General features: G+C 61.8%; 1 protein-coding gene and 1 long non-coding RNA gene across 2 annotated transcripts in view; one reads left to right on the top strand and one right to left on the bottom strand.

Annotated features, from left to right (window-relative positions):
- The window catches only part of LOC117645969, a 121643-nt gene that overhangs the window by 12685 nt on the left and 86734 nt on the right, over window positions 1-22224 (bottom strand). The gene's annotated exons all lie outside the window — the stretch shown is intronic.
- Window positions 20118-21004, top strand: LOC117654149. The gene is made up of 3 exons (XR_004588285.1): window positions 20118-20350; window positions 20426-20601; window positions 20964-21004. It is a non-coding gene; the product is annotated as an uncharacterized LOC117654149 (long non-coding RNA).

Raw genomic sequence — 22224 nt, 5'->3', positions numbered from 1 at the left:
CTTTCTCCTGCTCCGCGAGTCCAGTCCGTTTCCGTTTCTCATTTCGAGTTTGGGTGCACCGCTGCGGCGTGCCTGGGCCGAGCATGGGCCGCCTGCGAGGCCGCCTGGGCGTGCCGTGACGCCGCCAGCGGGGCCGGCCGCACTGGCCAGTGCCCTGCCGGCCAGCCAAGCGATAAACTCGTCCAATTTGTGGCGTCCGCGCCGCTTTTGACAAGACGCACAAACGCCCGTACGAACGGACGGGCGGTCAGTTTTAGAAAGACAGACAGTCAGTTTCGGACAGACAGACAGTTTTAGACAGGCAGACAGTGCCGCGCGGCGTGGCCGGGATGGAGGAGCCTCGGCGATAAACCTCGCGACCAATCCGCGACGTCGCCAAAAACTCCCCCCGCGTCCCCGCGAGGGGCGCTGGCCGGATTATCCGACGCGCAAAGTAAACATAGCGGCGGCGACGGGGCCGCCGAGAAGGCACTCTCATAACAGCCTGTATCTAATTTGTGAGGCAATGGCAATGGCAATAGCGCGACAGCGGGGTGTCTATCAAGCCTGGGCGCTGGGCGGCGCGCCGGGCTGGGCCGGGCACCGGGAATGCCAGGAATGGGGGATGAGCAGGCGAGGGCAGCAAGGCGAAGCAAGGCGAAGCAAAGGGCCCTCGTCTCATCCCGTCCGAACCCTTGCCAAGGGCCGGGGGCTCCACGCCGGGGCCACGCAGCCAGGCAGCCACGCCTTGACTCACGATCAAATCAATGTCTCGGCAATTGTATACAGGGTCCTCGACAGAGTCTCGGCCGTCGGATAGGATAGGAATGTTGGGCGCTCCGCCGCTCCGCCGCTCCGCCGTCCAATCCCCCGAAAAGTGATGTCAACCGCCCCGGGGCCCTCGACGCCGTCCGTCGGCGTCCAGACTCGCCTCTCGGAAACAAAATGCTCTGGATCGGGTCGCGGCCGCGGGGGGCAACTGCACGGCATTAAAACATTCCTCTCGTCGTGCGCGACCCCTGGCGGGGCCCTGGCGGGGCCCTGGCGGGGCTCCGAGCACTGTTGCAGCAGGGCATGCTTTCTGGAAAAGCCCTCTTAGCTTGCAGCACCCCGCCGTCGCGGGCGACCTGCTCCACACAACAGAGCGGCCATGCGGTGCGGTCACTCTGGCCGACTTGATGCAAAAGTGCCCCCCCCCCCCCCCCCCACACACACACAGATCGGATCACGCGCCTTTGTGCCGGGGGCTCGGGGCAGGCCGGGGTGAGGTTAGTTTCCGCTAATGCGTCTATCCCGGCCTATCCCGGCGATAGGCATCGAGGCGTCGGCAAACTTTGCGGCCCGCAAACAAACACCACAGCCGCCATTCTCGGCGTGCGGCGTGCGCTGCACCGGACCAACACGACGGCACTCGCTCTGTCTCCCTCCCACTCGCGGGGCGTGCGCTGCACCGGACCAACACGACGGCACTCGCTCTGTCTCCCTCCCACTCGCGGGGCGTGCGCTGCACCGGACCAACACGACGGCACTCGCTCTGTCTCCCTCCCACTCGCGGGGCGTGCGCTGCACCGGACCAACACGACGGCACTCGCTCTGTCTCCCTCCCACTCGCGGGGCGTGCGCTGCACCGGACCAACACGACGGCACTCGCTCTGTCTCCCTCCCACTCGCGGGGCGTGCGCTGCACCGGACCAACACGACGGCACTCGCTCTGTCTCCCTCCCACTCGCGGGGCGTGCGCTGCACCGGACCAACACGACGGCACTCGCTCTGTCTCCCTCCCACTCGCGGGGCGTGCGCTGCACCGGACCAACACGACGGCACTCGCTCTGTCTCCCTCCCACTCGCGGGGCGTGCGCTGCACCGGACCAACACGACGGCACTCGCTCTGTCTCCCTCCCACTCGCGGGGCGTGCGCTGCACCGGACCAACACGACGGCACTCGCTCTGTCTCCCTCCCACTCGCGGGGCGTGCGCTGCACCGGACCAACACGACGGCACTCGCTCTGTCTCCCTCCCACTCGCGGGGCGTGCGCTGCACCGGACCAACACGACGGCACTCGCTCTGTCTCCCTCCCACTCGCGGGGCGTGCGCTGCACCGGACCAACACGACGGCACTCGCTCTGTCTCCCTCCCACTCGCGGGGCGTGCGCTGCACCGGACCAACACGACGGCACTCGCTCTGTCTCCCTCCCACTCGCGGGGCGTGCGCTGCACCGGACCAACACGACGGCACTCGCTCTGTCTCCCTCCCACTCGCGGGGCGTGCGCTGCACCGGACCAACACGACGGCACTCGCTCTGTCTCCCTCCCACTCGCGGGGCGTGCGCTGCACCGGACCAACACGACGGCACTCGCTCTGTCTCCCTCCCACTCGCGGGGCGTGCGCTGCACCGGACCAACACGACGGCACTCGCTCTGTCTCCCTCCCACTCGCGGGGCGTGCGCTGCACCGGACCAACACGACGGCACTCGCTCTGTCTCCCTCCCACTCGCGGGGCGTGCGCTGCACCGGACCAACACGACGGCACTCGCTCTGTCTCCCTCCCACTCGCGGGGCGTGCGCTGCACCGGACCAACACGACGGCACTCGCTCTGTCTCCCTCCCACTCGCGGGGCGTGCGCTGCACCGGACCAACACGACGGCACTCGCTCTGTCTCCCTCCCACTCGCGGGGCGTGCGCTGCACCGGACCAACACGACGGCACTCGCTCTGTCTCCCTCCCACTCGCGGGGCGTGCGCTGCACCGGACCAACACGACGGCACTCGCTCTGTCTCCCTCCCACTCGCGGGGCGTGCGCTGCACCGGACCAACACGACGGCACTCGCTCTGTCTCCCTCCCACTCGCGGGGCGTGCGCTGCACCGGACCAACACGACGGCACTCGCTCTGTCTCCCTCCCACTCGCGGGGCGTGCGCTGCACCGGACCAACACGACGGCACTCGCTCTGTCTCCCTCCCACTCGCGGGGCGTGCGCTGCACCGGACCAACACGACGGCACTCGCTCTGTCTCCCTCCCACTCGCGGGGCGTGCGCTGCACCGGACCAACACGACGGCACTCGCTCTGTCTCCCTCCCACTCGCGGGGCGTGCGCTGCACCGGACCAACACGACGGCACTCGCTCTGTCTCCCTCCCACTCGCGGGGCGTGCGCTGCACCGGACCAACACGACGGCACTCGCTCTGTCTCCCTCCCACTCGCGGGGCGTCCCGCTGCGTCCCGCATGGGTGCGACAGAGACGGAACTCTGTTCGGAATCAGCCTTCTCTGACTGAGGCGGCCCCGGCGGCCCGGCCACCGACATTAGAGGCATTAGGCACAGCGTCGCTCTTGCGTGTCGTTGGAGCGGGGCGGGGCGGGGCGGGGCGGGGCGGGGCCGCGGTTTGTTTTCGCCGCGTCTTTGGCCGGCCGCGACACACGCGCGTGGGCCCGGGGAATGCCATTGTATGCCAACGAGCAGCTGTCTAGTCCTGCACCACGGACTCCATGGTGATGATGACGGCCAAGTCCAGGACGGCGACGCACTCGCCCCCGCTCGCTGCACACAATGCACCCCGTGCAGGTGGCGTCGACGTCGTCAGGCCCGCATGTGTGGTGCAAGAGAACCCCCAGCCACCCCAGCCACACCACCACCAGATTCAGTCTAGCAGCCTAGCGCGGCCGAACCTTGTAACCGTTTCGCTCTTGCTCCATTTTTTCTCCCCCCTGGCTCCGGACGGGCGGCTGCCTGCCCGGCCGGCTGTGTGTTTGTGGTCTGGATAACGCCTATCGTGGGCTGCACGGCGAGCAGTGTGTCGTTACGGCTGCTCGCACGCCAGTGCAGTGCAGTGGAGGCGTCTTATCACAGCCCCGGCCCAGACATCCCCTGCACTATCAGGCCGTGATTACGGCTGCAGCCTGCCCGTCAAAACGTCATCGCCCAGCGGGCCAAGCCCCATTCCAGTGGACGCTTTCCAGTACGCGCTCCCGCACAGGCCCCGGGGCCAGACCGTCCCTCTGGATACCCCGTGGAGTGACTCCAGCGGGCTGATTCCAGACAGTGCTTCAGCGCGCTCTCTACCCGTCTCCGTCGGTCTTGAGACTCCCTTTGAGCGCGAGAGAGACGAGTCACCGATACGAGCGCCGCACCTCGGAATCACTCTGCTGAGTGGTGGGGCGGTTTTCTGGAGTCGTGCGCTGGAGTCTCACCGGACCTTGTCCAGAGGGAGTTTGCCTCCTGGAGTCGCGACGGGGAACGGGGCAGACCCCGGGGGGGTCTTTTCGTGGCAGCCGGGAATCCAAAGGCTGAGAGAGATGGTGCGTTCGGCTCGCAGTCCATCTGCCTGGCCCACCGTGGTGGGGCCACACTGGTGGGGCTGGGGCCGCCCGGTGGGCCAGGCTGCGCCAGGCTGCGCGGCTGCGAGATGCTCGCGGGGGGTCGCAGTTCACACCCATTAGCATGTGCCTGGAAGGCCTGCGGACGGGCTTCCGAACACTGCTGTGCGTCGCTCTGTCTCCCTCGCACTCACGGGGCGTGCCGTGGGAGTGCGAGGGAGACACGACGCCGGCACAAAGCGGAAGGCCCGCAGGCAGCGCCAGGCAGCGCCAGGGCCATTGTTGGTGTGGGAGCGCAGCCAGCGCCGCGGCGGGCGATTCTAAACGGAGCATCGCGATCAAGACAAAAGACAAATTAAGCCAAATTACCGGACAAGTTAGCGGGCGTGCCAGACTGCCAGTTTCCTGCGGCGTGGCGTGCGAACGCCGTGGCGAACGCCGCCGCGGAGTCAGGCAGAGCGGGGCGGGGTGGGGCGGGGGCGGGGGGCGCTCCGGCCTTAGACGACCCTTACACTCCGACCCCACCTGCCCATTTGGTGCATGTCATGGTCAAGCCCGAGGAATCCTGCACGGTGAAAAGCCACAGAGACCTACTCACAAAAGCCCGACGCAGCCACTCCAGGCCAAAGGCCAAGTCCCGGGCACGCAAACGATGATGACGTTTCAAAGGAGGCAACGTAAATCACAACATCATAACGACGAATTCAAATGGAATCCGAATGGAATCCAATGGAATCGAACGCAGCCAGGTTTATTATTCCCGTCGCCAAGGTCTCCATCAAAGCCCCGCGTACAAGCAGGATCAAGAAAGAAGGGGAGGGGGGATTAGAACTTAGTGATGTATGCTGAGCCCCGCCTCGCCGGGCCGAGTCGCCCGCCAGACTGACTTGGAGTGAGCGAGCCAACATAAAAAGGAGACTCAGTTTACCCAAAGGCCCAGGCCGGCCCAGGCCGCGGGGAGCGAGAGCACCCTAAGCCGTCCTTACAGCCACTAACAGACCGAACAGCACAGACCCCCCAGCCGGTCCGCCGCGGTCCGCCGTCCGGCCGCGAGGGTTGGCCGCGACAGTGGACTCCCTGGAAGGTAGGCAGCCCGGCGCGCGGCGTCTCAGCGCCCCAGCCCGCCAGCCGAGAAATAAAAACAAACAACGTGCGGCGAAAATATTCTCCTGGCGGGAAGGGAAGGGCCCCCAGCGGGCGCGGCGCGGCGCGGGGGCTCTATTCGCAACTTCTGCAGATGTCTCTGGGGAGATGATGGATGGCCAAACATTCGCGAAAAGCAGGAGGAAAAGAGCGGGGAAAGAATGGGCAGGCGGAGAAGGCCGAGCCGCGCCTAGCGACCGAAACGACACCCATAGCTCTAATGCGCCAGGCCCAGGCCGCTGTACGGTGTAGGGGCGCAAACAGCCACCTCAGCCATGGCGTGCCACCGCGGGCAGCTCCCGGCTCCGGGGCAAAATGAGGCGATCCGCCCATTCAGGGTGAGTCTTTCTCACCCTGCTGCACTTTTTCGGGCTTATACCAACAACCTGGTGGCAGGGCTACGCGAAAAATGGTCGCGTTTTGGCGCGCGCGGGGAATGAATGGTAAAGCAGGCAGCCTTTTGGCCGACCGGGGCGTAGCGCCGCGTAAGCGCTGCGTAGCGCCGTATCGTGACATGGCCGGGCCGGGCCGTGCTAATGCGACTGGAGATTAAACCGGGCCGGAATGGCTGCCGTTCGCTGCCGTTTCAGACGGGCCGCGGCGATTGATGTGTGGGGTCGACCTTGGAGCCAACTCGCCGATTCCACCGCGCTTGTGTGTGTGTGTGTGTGTGTGTGTGTGTGTGTGTGTGTGTGTGAGTTGGAATGTGATGCCAGCAGCAGATAGGCAGGCAGTCGGCTTATTGGCGGTTCCAAGCGGACCGCGCGCGGGGAATCGCGCGCGGTTTCAAAAAGTGAAGGGGAGAAACACCGACGCTTGCCCCCGGTTGCCATGGTGACGGAGCAGACACTTGCGGTGCGGAGCCAAGCAGGGGATTGCTGCAATCTCGTCTCTCGTAACACCGGCTAGACAGGCTACACGAACGAGTAAGTATGTAAAGATTTTGAACTGAACGATGTTACTTTTCGAAGGTCTGAAGGACACCGCGGGAAGGAAGTACGTATGTATCGTAGCGCAGGCAGCCAGCTACAGGGCCTGGAGAGAGGGGGCCAACCCGGAACGCGGGCCGGCCAAGGACCTCCGCGCCAAGGAAGTCCAGCAGAGAGAGATGGAGAGAGAGAAGCGGTACCACGCCGTCGTGCTGCGACTGTAAAAAATGAGACTTTGTCGCGTGGCGAGGCTGCGGGGCTGCGAGGCGCTACGAGGCCGGCCGGCAGACGAGCCGCCACCAAATATGATGCACTGCCGGGGCGCGTCACGGCGCGGCGCGGCACGGCGCGGCACGGCACGGTGACACGAGGGGCAGGTGCGGTCTAATCGAGTCGACGGGGACGTCCCGTCCCGGCCGCGAGGGGGACGACGACGGCGCGCCGTAAATCAGAAGATCATTCTAATTTGCTGATAGAGCGAGGAGAGAGCGAGAGAGAGAGAGAGAGAGAGAGAGAGAGAGAGAGAGAGAGAGAGAGAGAGAGAGAGAGAGAGAGAGAGAGGGAGAGAGAGAGAGAGAGAGAGAGAGAGAGAGAGAGAGAGAGGAGAGAGAGAGAGAGAGAGAGAGAGAGAGGGAGAGAGAGAGAGAGAGAGAGAGAGAGAGAGAGAGAGAGAGAGAGAGAGAGAGAGAGAGAGGGAGAGATCGGGGCACGCGCCGTGCGCCGTACAGTATGGGTGGAGGCCGCGCCGCACAGCGCCGTGACAAATCACAATGGACGGGTTTGGCCCGATCGCTTCAAACGGCCCGCCCTGCGCTCCGCTGCTCCGCCCCGGCGACCCGCGCCGCGCTGTGTGCTCCGCCACGGAGTTCATTATCTCCGTCAGGAACGCGCCAGCCCCGCCCGGCCGATGCAAATCACGGGCTGCATGTGCGTGGCGGCGCGACACTGTGCGTGGGCGGGCGGCGCGACAACCTGTGGCCTGGTGGGCGGGTTGGACACGGCGAACCTACCGCGCGACCCGCCGCGACCCTCGGCCCGCACCGCCGCCATCGCGGCACTCGAGGCGCTGCACCGCCTGCACCGCCGCCTTGGAATGCCGTCATGATGGGCCACCTCGTCATACTTTACACCTCCACACGTGCACGGGTCCGGCGGGTCCGGCGTGCCGTGGCGTGCCGTGGCGTGCACCCCGAGGCGGGGATGGGATCGCCGTCAAGGCTATCATTTGGGACACGCGCCCCGCCGGCCCCTCGCCTGCCCGGCCCCAGAGATACCCCCGGGCCGTCCACGACGCCGACGTCGACGCCTCGCGACCAAAGGATTCCCCGAAGGGTCGCCGCGCGTTCCAGTCCCACTGACGCAACCCGCCGAGAATGCGCCGGCCGCGGCGAGGCGAGGCCGGGGCCCGTCATGGAATTTAGGAGCCCCACAGCCGGGGGCCGTGCGTCATTTCGATTAGAAATTGCATTTCTTTTTCTGTACCAGCCAGTACAGGTGCAGTCGAAACGCCGTCCGAAAAGCGGCGCGCCAGCTGACGACGCGACTCGGCGGCACACGGCGGCACACCCTCCTCCGGCCAACGGCGCAGCGGCGCAGTGTAGTGGCGCAGCAACGCGCGGCGGGGCAGCAACGGGACCCCACGCCCTCCAGCGGCGGAAATCTGTGCGGCACGCCGCCCGCTCCAGCCGCTCCAGCGCTCCGATTGTTCCTGGAGCACGCCAAGCGACGCCAAGCGACGCCAAGCGACGCCAAGCGACGCCGAGCGACGCCAAGCGACGCCGAGCGACGCCAAGCGACGCCGAGCGACGCCAAGCGACGCCAAGCGACGCCAAGCGACGCCAAGCGACGCCAAGCGACGCCAAGCGACGCCAAGCGACGCCGAGCGACGCCAAGCGACGCCAAGCGACGCCAAGCGACGCCAAGCGACGCCAAGCGACGCCAAGCGACGCCAAGCGACGCCAAGCGACGCCAAGCGACGCCAAGCGACGCCAAGCGACGCCAAGCGACGCCAAGCGACGCCAAGCGACGCCAAGCGACGCCAAGCGACGCCAAGCGACGCCAAGCGACGCCAAGCGACGCCAAGCGACGCCAAGCGACGCCGAGCTGGGGCCTGGGGCACGGCGCGCGCGGGACAGGAGGGCGCCTCGCCCTACTTACGGGCAGCTTGCTGTAGGGCAGCAGCAACGCCAAGCGACGCGACACGCGGAAGTGGATGCGACTCACCTGCAGCCAGCCAGACAGGGACGCAATTTGTAGCGCAAAGAAACACGTGGCCGTTGGGACCTTGTGCGCCTCGGTGAGTGTGTGTCCGTGTGTGTGAGTGTGACTAGTCAGGGGAAGGGGGAGATGACGCTGACCGAGGGAGGTAAAGAGGTGCATTCCATTGGCCGCTCACCGCGCGGCCGCGCGCAGGGACGGCGGCAAGGCGTGGCGGGGCGGGGCGTGGCGGCGCGGCGCGTGCTGCCGCGGTGCACCGGCACGGCCGGCTTGGCCACGGCGCGCGTGGCGGTCGACGACGATGGCGACCGCAAACGACGACACCTCGGCGGCCATTGACGAAAGCAAGCGGCAGCGCCACCGCAGAGCGCCGCGTTGCCGCCGCCCCGTCCAGGCAGCCAGCCAGACAGCCAGCCAGGCACTCAAACAATCGGTAAAGAGTGACAAAACCACGTGTAATTTCGAAACGCGGTGCTGCGCCGCCACTGCCACTGCGGTCTCGGGGCGCCCGTCGTGCGGTCTGCCTTGCTCTGCCTCGGCGGCGTGGCGGTGCCTCCTGGCCGCTACCCCGCCGCGCCCCGCCACGCCACGCCCCAAATGTAACAGGGTAATGGCACCGTTGCACTTAATTGCTTCCACAATTACGAAACGCCGGGGCACAGCAAGCCGAGCGGCAAGCGGATGGCCTGGTTGCCTTTATACAGCGCTGGCTGGGATTTCGGACAGGCTTGGGCCGGCCGGCTGCAACGCTGCAACGCACACCGGGACTGCAGACCGATTCCGAGAGTCGTTTTCGTCGCGCTGCCTCTCTCGCACTCGCGGGCCGTGCCGTGTGGGTGCGAGAGAGACAGAGACCAAAGGGCTCTCGGAATCCGTCCGCTGGGGCGGCAGAGACAAATGAGTCCGGGCAGCAGGCGGCAGGGCAGGGCTGGCAGGGCTGGCTGCCCCAAACAACGGCTTCATCTTCATATTAGTCTGCACTTCAATCTTTTCGGCCCCGGACGCCAGGTGGACGCTACACTGCTACACGCCCCGGCGCGCCCCGGCGTCTGCTACCCGCTGCGCACGCACGGGCCCACGGGCCCACGCACACACAATGAATGGAATGAACAACCGGATGTGTAAGCCTTGGAGATAAAACGGTCGTTACGCTACCCGGGTATAAAGCTACTTGTTTAACATGTGTGGCGGAGGGCGTGGGTGTCATCCGCCGGCAGGTGAGACGGAGAGAGGGAGAGGGGGTGTCTCGCGGCTGCTGCAGCCGCACCGGGCCGGGCGTCCTTCACCGAGCAGCCGAGCACCGCGACGACGGGGGTGTCGATGGCGGCGGCGAGCGCCAAGGTGCGCCGTGGCGCCGGGCCGAAGGGACACACGCCCCTTCTTCCATCCAGTCGATTAAAACGCGACGCGCGTCGCCGTCCCGGCGCCTTCCTAATGCCATGCTTCGCTGGGCCCCACCCCGCCCCGCCCCGCCCCGCCCCGCCCCGCCCTGGCGCCCCTCGCCGCCGCGTGGCGCGCCACCCCACCTGCCTGCTCACTCATACATGTAATAGCCGCGGCAAACACAATCGTAGGGGACGCGCCGCCGCGCCGCCGGATGGGATGGATGGGGCGAGGCGAGGCCGAGGCCGTGACGGCGACGGTCGGGGTGGTTTTACGAAATGAGGAACAAGGAGAAGGACGGGGAGTATGGGAGCGGATGACACACACACACACACACACACACACACACACACACGCGCACACAGAGGAAGTAGTCGTGTCACCCGAGCCGCGCCGCGTCCGGCCAGCCAGGATGCACCCACGGCCACGCATGGCGCCGCCTCGCCGCGTCGCGCCAGGTAAGTCCAGCTGTGTGTGTGTGTGAGTGTGGCGCGCGTGTGTGTGTGTCCCCTGACGCGGCGTTCTGGCCGTTCAAATGTCGCCTATTCTGGCCGCGGTGTCGCAGCGTGCTGACACATGGCCATGAATGAGCGAAAGCCTCGGCCTATGGCGTGCCCATGGCGCCGCCAGCCAAAAGCGACGCCAGCCAGCGGCTTTGGCTTTGGCGGAATGGGAGGCCGCGCGCCGAGCCAGCAGTCTCTGTCTCTCTCACTCTCCCGCAGCCCCCCCGGCCCTTCGGGGCGCCTCGTCCGTGAGTGCGAGAGAGACGGAAGCGTGGAACGCGACGCGTGGCGCGCCAAACGGCCAAACGTCCGCGGCTATGATAATTGCGCGCCGGGCCATCCTTCACGCCAACGAGGAACGCGTTGGGAAGAGTGACGCTGCAGTGCAGGCGAGGTGGGGCAATGAACGGAAAAGAAACAGTGGATGGCGAACGAAGCAATGAACGGCAAATGGAGGTACGAACATGAATGAATGAATGAATGAATGAATGAATGAATGAATGAATGAATGAATGAATGAATGAATGAATGAATGAATGAATGATGGATGGATGGATGGATGAATGTGCAAATGACCCAACTTGGTGGTTGCCTCGTAGAACGTGTGCCGGCGACACGAAGGGCCGAAGACTAATCCAATCCAGAAATGGCCGGCGCTGTTGTGTGAGCCACTCACTCACACACACACCGTCATTTCCATTTCCCCATCCATGAACCAGGCTAGAAAGTCGGAATGGAATTGCAATTGGAAGTAGAAAAGCGCGAGGAGGCGCGCCGACCAAGCGGTTGCGAGAGAAAGTTCCTTCCGTCGCGCCGTCCAGCGGTTCGTCCCGTCGGGGCTCATGGCCATGCCTGCCATGCCTGCCATCGGGCCGCGGCGTACCGCGTGCCGCGTGCGTCGGATCCCATTCGATCCTTTTTTGAAGGCGTCACTGCTAGCGCCGGGCGTTTGACTTGTATGGCAGGAAGACAATGCCGTGGCAGCCAGGCTTGCCAGGCCCACGAAGGTGGGGGCGTCGGCGTCGCGCACACACACACACGCACACACGCACACACAGAAAGAGAGGCAGGATGGCGTCAGTAAAAACAAAAGTAGATGCGCGGGTAGGGAGAGGTACTTCCGGCGTCTCTATAGGAAGCGTGTCTTCCTCCCTCGCGCGCCGCTGCGCCGCTGCGCCGCGAAGTGTCCGAGCAGGCCGAGCTGGCCTCGAGGCACTACGCTAGCGACGCTACGCACACATTCCGACCGACAAGACTAGGGGCGTGACGTCATAGCCCGCCAACCAAACCGGAGCGGCTTGAGGAGGGCCTGGCCGTAAGCCGTAAGCCACGGCGGCCACGACGTGGTCGGCAGAGGATCGATTCGTCGCCTCGTCTCTCTCGCACCCACGGAACGCCGCACGAGTGTGACAAGGACTGCGACTCTTCGGCATCAGTTTTCTTTCTGGGCAGCCTGGACGCAGCCTGGACACAGCCTGGACCGGCTCCGATCCGTCTGACCGCGTGACTCAGGTCCCGCCTGTGGACAACGGGCTTGACATCTGACACCTGACCCGGAGGCCGGGGTGCCCGGGGTGGGGCTCCGGCCGTCCAGAGCGACCCCGCCGCCCCGCCGCGGGGAATGTCGAATGTCGACCGCCTTCCTGTCTTGTTGTTGCTGCAGTGCGCTGTATTGACTCCAACAATATTTGTGCAGCGGCAAAGTCGCCGCGCTGCCGGAGCGTCGCCGGAGCGTCGCCGCGCCGCGGCAGCCCGACTTGGCGGCCGTCAAGGAGGCCGTCAAGGAGGCCGGCCAGTGACAGCAATGAATGGCGACCGCGGCGGGGAGGGGAGGGCCGGCAGGGCGGGGGAAGGGGGAGGCTGTTTTCTTGGCGGCCGCACTCCGCGCCACGGATTCCTGGCGGGCTGGCTGCCCCACGACGGCCTGACGGGGCCGCGCCGCGCAATGCCAGTGGTGCAGCGGCCCGGGCGATGCACTTTGGCGGGGACTGTACCGGCCCGCTCGGCTTGCCTGCCGTGCTCGCCGGCACGGCCGGCACGCCAGGTATGACTCATGCGCCAGAACGGGGCGGGGCACGGCGGGGCACGGCGGGGCAGTGTGTCGGCCGGGGCCACGCCGAGGCCCCCTTCAGCCCTGCACAGGGCGCCTCCCCCTCCCTCCCCCTAATCCCTCGACGGAGCGCGCCCCTCTGGAGCGGAGCAGTGGAGCAGCAGCCCCGGACCCCGGACCTGCACATTAGCACCTTTCTCTCGCCGGCGAGGTGGCGACAGGTCGGTCTACGACGGTCTGCGGGTCGAGGATTCCACCCCGGAACGTCCGGAACGAATAGGAGCGGCCAACGAACCCGTGCGAACCGCGTTACAGCATGACGTCACCGCCGGGCCGCCATTCGCAGCTAGAGACAGTGAGACACCCGTATCGTTTTACCTGCAACTTGTCGGAGAGGCCGCAGTGCCGGCAGTTGTACGTCAGCGCCTCTTCGGCGCCGCTTTGGCCGCCCTGGCCGCCCTGGCCGTCGAGGGGGCTGACGCCGTCCTCGAGGGGCGTGCTGGCGCGCGCGGGCGCCACGAAGATCGGGGACGTATCCTTGTCCTTGCCCGGGTACTCCGGGTACGGGTAGTCGTTGACGAGTTTCTGGTAGTGGGAGCGGAACAGCGCGCGCAGCGCGTCGGCCGACGTCGTCAGCTGGTGGTGGCCTCCGCCGGTGGAGGCCATGTTGAGGGGCGCGGAGATGCGACCCATGACGGCACCTTCGTCAATCACTGATCACTGCACTTCACTGCACTCCACGCGGTCGGCATGCCAGAGGGCCTCCAGGGCCTGCTCCAGGACCGCGACCGGGTCACCGTCACCGCCGTCACGACGGCCGGGGCCTTCCGCGGCTCCAGGCAGGCGCCGCCGCGGATGCCATCGACACAAACACACACTAACACACGCTAATCCAAGGAAGGCTGTGCGCTGGAGACGTGCTGGAGAGTCCAGCTCCAGACCCTCCGTAGCGTAACACACACGCACACACGTAATCGACACGGACTGCTCGCTGTGCTTGTCCGGGACAGACTGCAGACTGGCGGCGGGCGGCGGGCGGCGGCGGCGGTAGTGGCGGTGTGCTGGCTGAGGCTGGGCCCCGGCCGGCGGCCAGCCATCAGCCAGCCAGCCCCCCGCCGCGAGCACCACGCCGGCCGCCTGCCTGCCTGGCTGCCTGCCTGGCGGTTCAAGTTGCAGCAGTGACCGAGGCGGCATAGCGGCGGCGGGCTGCCCGAGGGACGTGGAGGGGGCAGGCAGTCAGGCAGTGCGAGCTACGCAGGACTCTCCTGGCTCTTGGCTTCGCAGGAATGTTGTCTTCACCTCTCCCGCCCTCCCCCCCGAGAGCCTCCATGAGCTCCTCGGCGAGCGGGGAGAGGGGCCCGCCCTGTCCCTCTCTCTCCGCCCCTCACCGATCCGTACTGCCAGCGTACTGGCCATGCCGCCGCCCTGCATGCATGCTCGCGTGCCCGCGTCGAGGAAGCCCCACGGATGCACCTCCCCGTCGACCCACCGGCCACCGCGCCCTAGATCACCCCTCGCCGCCGCCTGCCGCCGCCGCCCCGTCGTCTCCACGGTGTCTCTGGCCGGAGGAATCCCTTCGGCTTGGCTTTCCGGATGGCTGCGCGCTGCGCACGGCCAAGCCCGGCTCACGTCCCGGCCTTGCCGTTCGTCGGGAAAGAACCACGCGTGAAGCCCGCAGCGTTCCCCGCTTGATGTTCGTGGCGCGGCGGCGCGGCGGGGCCCAAATAGGAGCGCCGCGCCGCCGCGGGATGGGCTGGGATGGGCGATGGACCACCAGTGCCATCACGACTTGGCTGGAGCACTGCTGGAGTCTGGGCTCTCCATTCCGGGCGGCCGAACCGACCGAGCAATCTATTTCCAGCCGGCCCATTCCAGTTTTAATTGCGCGCCATGAGAAATTCGGCCGGCCTCTGTCTGTGTGTGTGTGTGTGTGTGTTTGTTCCGCGGGGCGAAGCCCGGAATACAGTGCTGTCGTCGGCCTGTCTCTCTCGCGCACCTACGGGCCGCCCCACGAGTGCGAGAGAGACAGCCTGCCCGGCGGGCGGGCGGCCGTCCTGGTCTCGTTTATTCAAATGTGACGGCGGACTGTGCGGACCTCGGACGCGACGCAGTGCGGACGCAGTGCGGACGCACAACGGCCAAGGCCCGCGCCCCGCGCCCCGGCTTGGTGATTCGGGTCACAGAGTCCGAGGAAGAGCAGAAGAGCAGCGGGTCAAACGGAGCGACCTCGCTGGGACGAGGACCGCCCCCCCCCCTCCCCACACGGCCGGCCGTGGCCACGCCGAGGACCTCGAGGCCTGTGGAGACACTGTGTCCTTCGTCCTTGGGCTGAGGATGGGAGACTTGAGCGCGGGACCGGTCCGATAGAACGCGGGGACGCGGCGCCGCGTGGAGCGCGCCTCTTTACTGAAATTAGTGACAGGAGTCCGGCGGACTCTCTCACCTCCGAGAGAAGGGAAACCAAGGACGCGGCTTGGCACCTGTTCCCTCCAGCGTTCCAGCCAACGACTTGACAAGGCGCCGGACAGCCGAGGACGCCGTGCGGTACTTGCATGGGACTTGTACAGCAAGCACGCCGCGCGCTGTCTGGGTCGCACACACAGCCCGAGTGCATGCGAAGTACTCGTGTGTGTGTGTGTGTGTGTGAGGGGGGGGGGCAATCCCGCAGGCTGGTCATTCCCTACAGCGCGCTTTCGTCGCTCTGTCCCTCTCGCACTCTTGAGGCGTCCCGGAGGACGCGGAGGGTGCGAGAGAGACAGAGCGTGGCCAGGGCGTGGCCGCGGCCTGCGGGAGGCTTGCTCCTTCGCGCCTCGTTATGCAATCCCCGCCGCGGGCTGTCTTCGGAAACGGCGACCCGGCGAGTGTGCGTGTGTGTGTGCGTGAGGGAGAGGCTATCACGATCGGCCGCAGAGAAAAATAGCGAGAGAGGGACCGCCCAGAAACAAGGGGGGTTAGGCAGGCCGTGAGTGTGTTCTTTTCCACGTGTGTGTCAATATCGGCGGCATATACGCAAGAAGCCGACACCCAGTCACGCAGCCGGCCAGACCGCATCGAGGTGTTATCCAAGCCGGCCGAGCGGCGCCGAGCGCAAAGACTGCGGAACTCGGAGCGGGATGGCAGGACTTGCGCTGAAAATGCTATCTTTCTGTGGAGTCCGGAATGACGTCACCTCCCCGCCTCGGCCGGCCTCGGCCAAACAAGGGGACGCTGGGGCATCCAGCCATCCAGCCACACACATACTTTCGGGCGAGTTTCGGCAAAGCCGCACTGGAATCGCAGAGGGGCGGGACGTGAATCACGGAGGAGGCGGAGGTCCGCACCGACTTCAAGTCCGGGGAGGGAATTTCGGGAAACTCTGTCTCTCTCGCACCCCTGCGGACGCTGCGGAACGCTGCGGAACGCCCCACGAGTGCGAAAGAGACGGGTTGCGTCTGCAGCGGGCGGGCCGCATCACGCTCTGCTCGGAGGAGCGGGCAAGAAGGCCGCGCCAGTTTTCAGGAGAAAATGCGCCGAGTTCCCTGTTGCCTCCAGGTTCCCTCTGTTCCTCTGCAGCCCGGACGGCCCGGACGGTCAATTACTGGGCATGCCGAGTGTTGTTTTGGCTCCGGGTCTCCGGGTGGCTCCGGGTCCGCCGGCGGCGTGCGTGCGTGTGACTGTGTGCGCTGCAGCAGGAATGTCACGCAGATCGACACCAATCTCTGGCGGCTGCTGCAGCGACTGCAGCGACTGCAGTGCCGCGGCCGTGCCTGCACGACCCTCTATTCTCACGGGGGAGCCGCGCTGCGTCCCACGCCGGCGGAGAGTCGGAGAGAGAGAGAGAGAGAGAGAGAGAGAGAGAGAGAGAGAGAGAGAGAGAGAGAGAGAGAGAGAGAGAGAGAGAGAGAGAGAGAGAGAGAGAGAGAGAGAGAGAGTTTAGTTTTTAAAATTATTTATTGGGGGGATTTTGTTTTTAACAATTAGGGCCAGGACATGAGTTCAATTTTGTCACAAAATATGCATGCAGTATTATTGTTTTTTTTTTTTAGTGTTTATGTTGTGCTGCAGTGTTTACATTTTTGTGAGCTTAGATAAAATTTTATAATTTACAGAGTATGATATTTTTTTTTTAAACAAAGAGAGAGAGAGAGAGACGGAGCGCCCTGCCGTGTGTGGGATGAGTCACGGGTCACGGGTCAGTCAGGTGGACCCTCCCTCCTCCGGCTCCACGTCCAGCTAGTCCGGGCTGCTCAGCTCCGGGAGGCCGTGTTCCTGACAGAGTAGGTACGAATCAATCCGGAGAGAGGGTGGCGCGGTCACGACTCAGGGATGCTGCGCCGCCGGGGCACCACGGCACCACGGCACGCCGCCCAGTATGAGTCATCGCCAAGGTCGGCGCGCCGTTGGTACCCGTACCGCCTGCCTGGCCCCCGCCCGGCCGCCAGCCCGTACCCACGGCTCCATGGTCCAGTGCAATGCCCCGCCCCGCCTCCCCGCCCCCCGCCAGCCCCCCAGCGGCCCTGCGCCCCGAAAAGCCAAGCCTCCACGGCCGTGCGGCCCCGCCCCGCCCCCGCCCCGCCCCGCCCCGCCCCCGGGGCCCTCACGGCGGCCTGGCGGCCTCACGTCTGCATGCGTGCCGCGCCGCCCAGAGCCGTGCCTTACCGGTCCGGCACCACCCGGCACCAAAACTGCGGCATGATCACTGGGTCACGGAACACCGCGCCGCGCGCCGCGCGCATCCCATGCAGGAATCCACCTGGAATGGTGAGTCACGAGTAGAGTGTCCCTCCCCGCCCCGCCGCTCCGCCGCGTCTCTTCTCGCGGAATGCGAAAAACAACAAAAACAAAACCGAATAAAACGATAAAAAGTAAATAAACGGGCCGGGGTGGGATTGCTGCGCGTCCGCCGCGTCCGCCGCGCGTCGGGCGGCTCTGAAGAAGTGTCCCTCCGACTCCGCCAAGAACAGCACCTCTCTGCATCCATCTCTGTCGCGCGGCCGCCGCGTCAGTCATTACCTCGCGCAGCCATTTGCCGGGCCGAGGGACAGCCGCAGTGCAGGCAGCGCAGGCCCTCACCGTGCCCGCACCCCGCGCAGGTGGGCCATGGTGGGCCGGTGGGCCCACGCATCAAGCCTCGCCACCCCAGCGGGGCGCAGCCTAGCCTAGCGCCGAGCAGTGCAATTTCGCGCGACATCATTACACACCCGAGATTGCACCGAGACAACATAATTTTAAGGGGCCCTGTGTATGTGTGTGTGCGTGTTTGTGTAGACCAGTTTGGCGCCGAGTCTGCCAATGTCTGTCGCATCAAATGGAGGAAGGCAAGCAACGTTTTCGGGCAGAGCCTGGATTCCTGGCGCAGTCAAGAGGCAGTACGTAAAACAATGCCGCCGTGCCATGGGGAGAGCGGGGGGAATGTCTGACCTCACCTGAGGCCTCAGACGAGGCAGAGTCCCTCGGGACAGGGCTTCGCTGCTTCGCTCGCCCAGCAATCATCACGGAGGCGATTCGGTGCCGGCCGACTTCTCGTCCAAGCGGAGCAGCGGAGACCTCTTGACCCGCCTTTGTTGCCCCACTGCATGAACCGCGAGGTACTCCACTGCTCGCGAGCCGACACAGTCTTGCAGTGCTGTGGCTTCTCATTGCTGCCTGCATCTGTGGCCACTGCTGGGTTGCTGGGTCGCCGGGTCTGGGCTGGGCCCCAAGGGGCCGTGCTGGCGTGCTGGGCCCCGCTGGGCCCCGCGACGAGGCGAGCCAAGCCTTGCAGCTGCTGCCACACCCCCTGGGCCCCTGGGCCGCCACTACCACCGCCCTCGGGTGGCCCGCCCCGCCCCGCCCCGCCCCGCCCCGCCCCGCCGCGCCCCGAACAGCCTCCTCTCACGGCAATGGCAAGGAGGACCCTGCCGTGCCACGACTCAGACCTCTCTCTTTGTGCGGCCCCTCCTTCCACGTCATTTGACAGGCCCCTCGCGCCACGCTGATATCAATTTTATGACTTTCTGGGGGAGACACTTGAATTCCCTGGAAATCGGACGCAGAACGACAGGAGGCCTCCGCGCGCACGCAAAGCAATGATCCCTGGATTGGCAGCTTGTTCTGGTGGCCTGGCCTTTTGGCTCGAACCCCGTCGCACAAGACGCACTTGACCCCCCCCCCCCTCCCCCCAACACACACTCACACACACAGAGTGCGCGCGCCGCAGCTGCCGGAACAATAATAAGACCATTCACGGCGCACAAACGCACTCCATTTCCCCATTGATCCAGGTGATCCGGGACGACGACGGCGAGGTGGTCCTGGAGGGCCTGGAGGGCCTGGAGGAGGCCCCCGGGATGAACAACAAAGTCAGCGGGGATAAAGGCGAGGCCGTGGCGAAGGCAACGCGGAGCGAAAACACCCATCCATCGCTGTGCCGCGCTGTGCGTTGTGCGGCTTCCCGTGCACTCGAGCGTGGCAGACAAGTGTCCAACGTCTGTTAGTATACTCCTGGAGCAGCGGGACGGTCTATCTTTCCGCAGTATTCCGTCGTGGCCACGCGGCGACGCCAGACAGTGCTGTCTCTCTCCGTCGCACGTTTGGGGCGCCCCGAACAGGTGAGAGAGAGAGAGAGAGAGAGAGAGAGAGAGAGAGAGAGGAGAGAAGAGAGAGAGAGAGAGAGAGGAGAGAGAAGAGAGAGAGAGAGAGAGAGAGAGAGAGAGAGAGTTTAGTTTATAACAGGATTTATTGGGGGGTTTTTAAGTTCACAAAGCGGGCCAAAAAGGGGTGTGTGAAAATTTGTCACAAAAAAACATGCAGTTTTGATGTCTCTTGAGGTATTTATGGTGCATGATGCAGTGTTTTACAATTTGTTTTTTTTTTTTTTTTTTTTTTAAACAATTAACATTTTTTTAAATAAAGAAAATAAGATAATTTAATAAAGAAAAAAGATTAGTAAATAATATGCATTTTTAAGGATACTTCAAAAAGGTTGTCTTTATGGCGCCGTGCAGGTAGGCAACAGCGCACTGGCTCTCTTCGGTGTGACGATGGTGGCCTATGCTCAGGGTGGCAGGGGCCCGGTTTACAGCAAAATGATGACTGATTTAGACTTGCAAGAAATGGATTGTAGACATATGTTTACATTGAAATTGTTTTTCTGGAATTCTTCTTTCTTCTCCTTCTTCATTTTCTACAAAGTGGTGATTTCCTCTTTGAAGAAAAGAGAGGAGAAATTGATTCGAGGGGTTGGTATTTCTCCTTGTTTACATTTTCTTCTTTTTCTTTTTCTTGAGTTTGAAGCTTGTTGATTTTGCTTGTGCTTTTCTAATCAGATAATTAAAAATTTCTGAGGGCATTGTTGATGTAGAAAGTCTCTTCAAACTTAATTCTGAAACCTGTTACTTCAGCGTGATGTTCTTCGAGTGCTAATCTGTACTTGAGTCTTCTTTTGAACAATTTGAGATAACAAGGGTTAGGTGGATTTTCTTCTTTGATTATATTCATGTAGCATCTATAAATGGTGCTTTTGGCAAGGACTAGAATGAAATTGGATAAATTTGCAGCTGGGTTCTTTGATGGGAAGCCAACTAGCAGCTGTTCGTAGTTTGGGAGCGCTGAGTGATTGATGGTGGAAATTTTTTGATGAGATGAAATTCCAGAGAGGTTTAACATGTTGACATTGGAAAAACATATGCATTGTATTTCCTTCTTCTTCTTTGCACCATGGGCACTGTCCTGATGAGATGACTTTCCAGAGATTTAGTCTTCTAGGAGTAACAAGAGAGTTGTGAAGAAGTCTCCATGTAATATCGGAGTCTCTTCTGTCCGTTGGATATCTGTAGATAACATCCCACTTGATGGGCTTGTCAAGCCAGGTGATTTTTCCTGTAACTTCTGGATTCTTCAAATAGTTTGCAGGGTGGTGAGGTAATGTTGTTTTCTTGTTCCAGGAAATTTTCTTTCTTCATTTGATGGTTGAGCTTTGAACTTGAATTGGATTGGCGATTCTTCTAGAGACATCTTCTTGGCAAGAAAATTTTTAATTTGAGTGAAATTGTTTTTGATTCTCCTCTGGGTTGGTGCTGAGAGGTTTTGAATTTCCAAGTCCGCCCAATTTCCTTGAGAGGTTAGTAACTGTCCAAGTTTGGTAATTCCGATGGTGCGCCATTCAGGAATGATGCTGATTTCTTCTGTTTGGATTATTTTACTTCCATAAAGAGGCTTTTCTTTCAGTATTGAGAAAGTAAATTGTGTTGTTATTAGGGTTGGTTGAATATCATACCATGCATTTAAGAGACTAAAATAAAAGTTGTCCAGATTTGCCATTTCAGTGATGTTCTTCTGCTGCATGAAAAAATGTTGAGGTGTTGACTTTCCATAGAGAGACATGTTGTAATGATGATATAGGAAAACTGGTTCTTGGCAATCAAAATTTTTTTGAATGTCTTGCACTAATTTAAGTCTTAATGATTTGGTTTTTGCTTCCAGGTGCGTGAGTCCCACTCCACCTAATTCTGTGTTTGAAAAAAACATAATTTTTATGGAGCCAGTGCTTGCCTTGCCATATGAAGTCAACCATGGATTTTTGGACTTCTTCAAAGAACTGTCTTGGTGGTTGAAGAATGTTGAGGGTGTGGATGAGTTGGGACCCTGCCAGCTGATTGCAGACAATTTTTCTCCCAATAAGAGAAGTGAGTTTCACATGTTGGGACCAGTTATTAAGAGTTCCTTTGATTTTTATGATGAGTGAAGTCCAATTTTCTTCTTCATATTGTGGAGTATTTCCTATGAATACTCCCAAAATCTTCAGTCCATCATTGCTCCAATGACAATCTAATGGTTTATCATTCCTTTTTTTCCAGGCACCACAAAAGAGGCCTTTTGACTTTGTTGTATTAAGTTGTGCTCCTGATTCTTGGCTATAATAGCTATAGGCCTGAGATATTTTTTCAAAGTCTTGATCATCAGTTATGAAAAAATGTACATCATCCGCAAAAGCTGTTGAGTGTACTTTCAAGTTGGAGCTGGGAATGGGGATCCCACTCTGGGTCATCATCTTGGCAGCGAGGCGGAGGAAGGGCTCAAATGAGATAACGTAGAGTGGCCCAGCAATTGGGTCACCCTGTCGAAAGCCATTCTCAAACAGGAAAGGGGCTAGCAGTGAAGATCCAATCTTGACAAATCCCATTGTTTCTTGAATTAGTGCAGATATTGATCTTCTTAAATTTGGTCCAAAGTTATGGAGTTTGAGAAGATGTTCTAAATATTTGTGGGATATTTTGTTAAAAGCTCCAGACTGATCTAAAGCCAAGATTGCAAGGTTTGTTTGGTTCCTGTTGGAATAACGAATGACATTTCTTACTAAATGCAGATTGTTGTAAATTGTTCTGCTGGGAACACAATAGCTTTGATCAGAGCTGAGCAGTGATTGTAAGACTGAGGCTATTCTTTTACTGAAGATTCTTGATATTATTTTGTAATCACAGTTCATCAGGGCAATTGGTCTCCAACTTTTTAGAGTAGTTCTGTCCCCTGGTTTGGGGATTGGAGATATGACTATTTTCTTCATAGATTTGGGAAGTTGTCCGGTCTCTTGAAAATGTTGAACCATTTTGGTGAATAGGTTTTTAAGATTTTCCCAGAAGAATTTATAAAATTCAATTGGCAAACCGTCCATGCCTGGAGCTCGGTTTAGTTGTGCACATTGTATGGATTCTTTTATCTCTTCTTCAGTTATTTTTTCTTCACA

Source organism: Thrips palmi, unplaced genomic scaffold (assembly GCF_012932325.1).
Source record: "Thrips palmi isolate BJ-2018 unplaced genomic scaffold, TpBJ-2018v1 HiC_scaffold_10, whole genome shotgun sequence".
NCBI classification, from domain to species: domain Eukaryota; kingdom Metazoa; phylum Arthropoda; class Insecta; order Thysanoptera; family Thripidae; genus Thrips; species Thrips palmi.
Note: the sequence above shows the minus strand (reverse complement) of the source record. Positions and strands in the feature narration are given on the sequence as shown.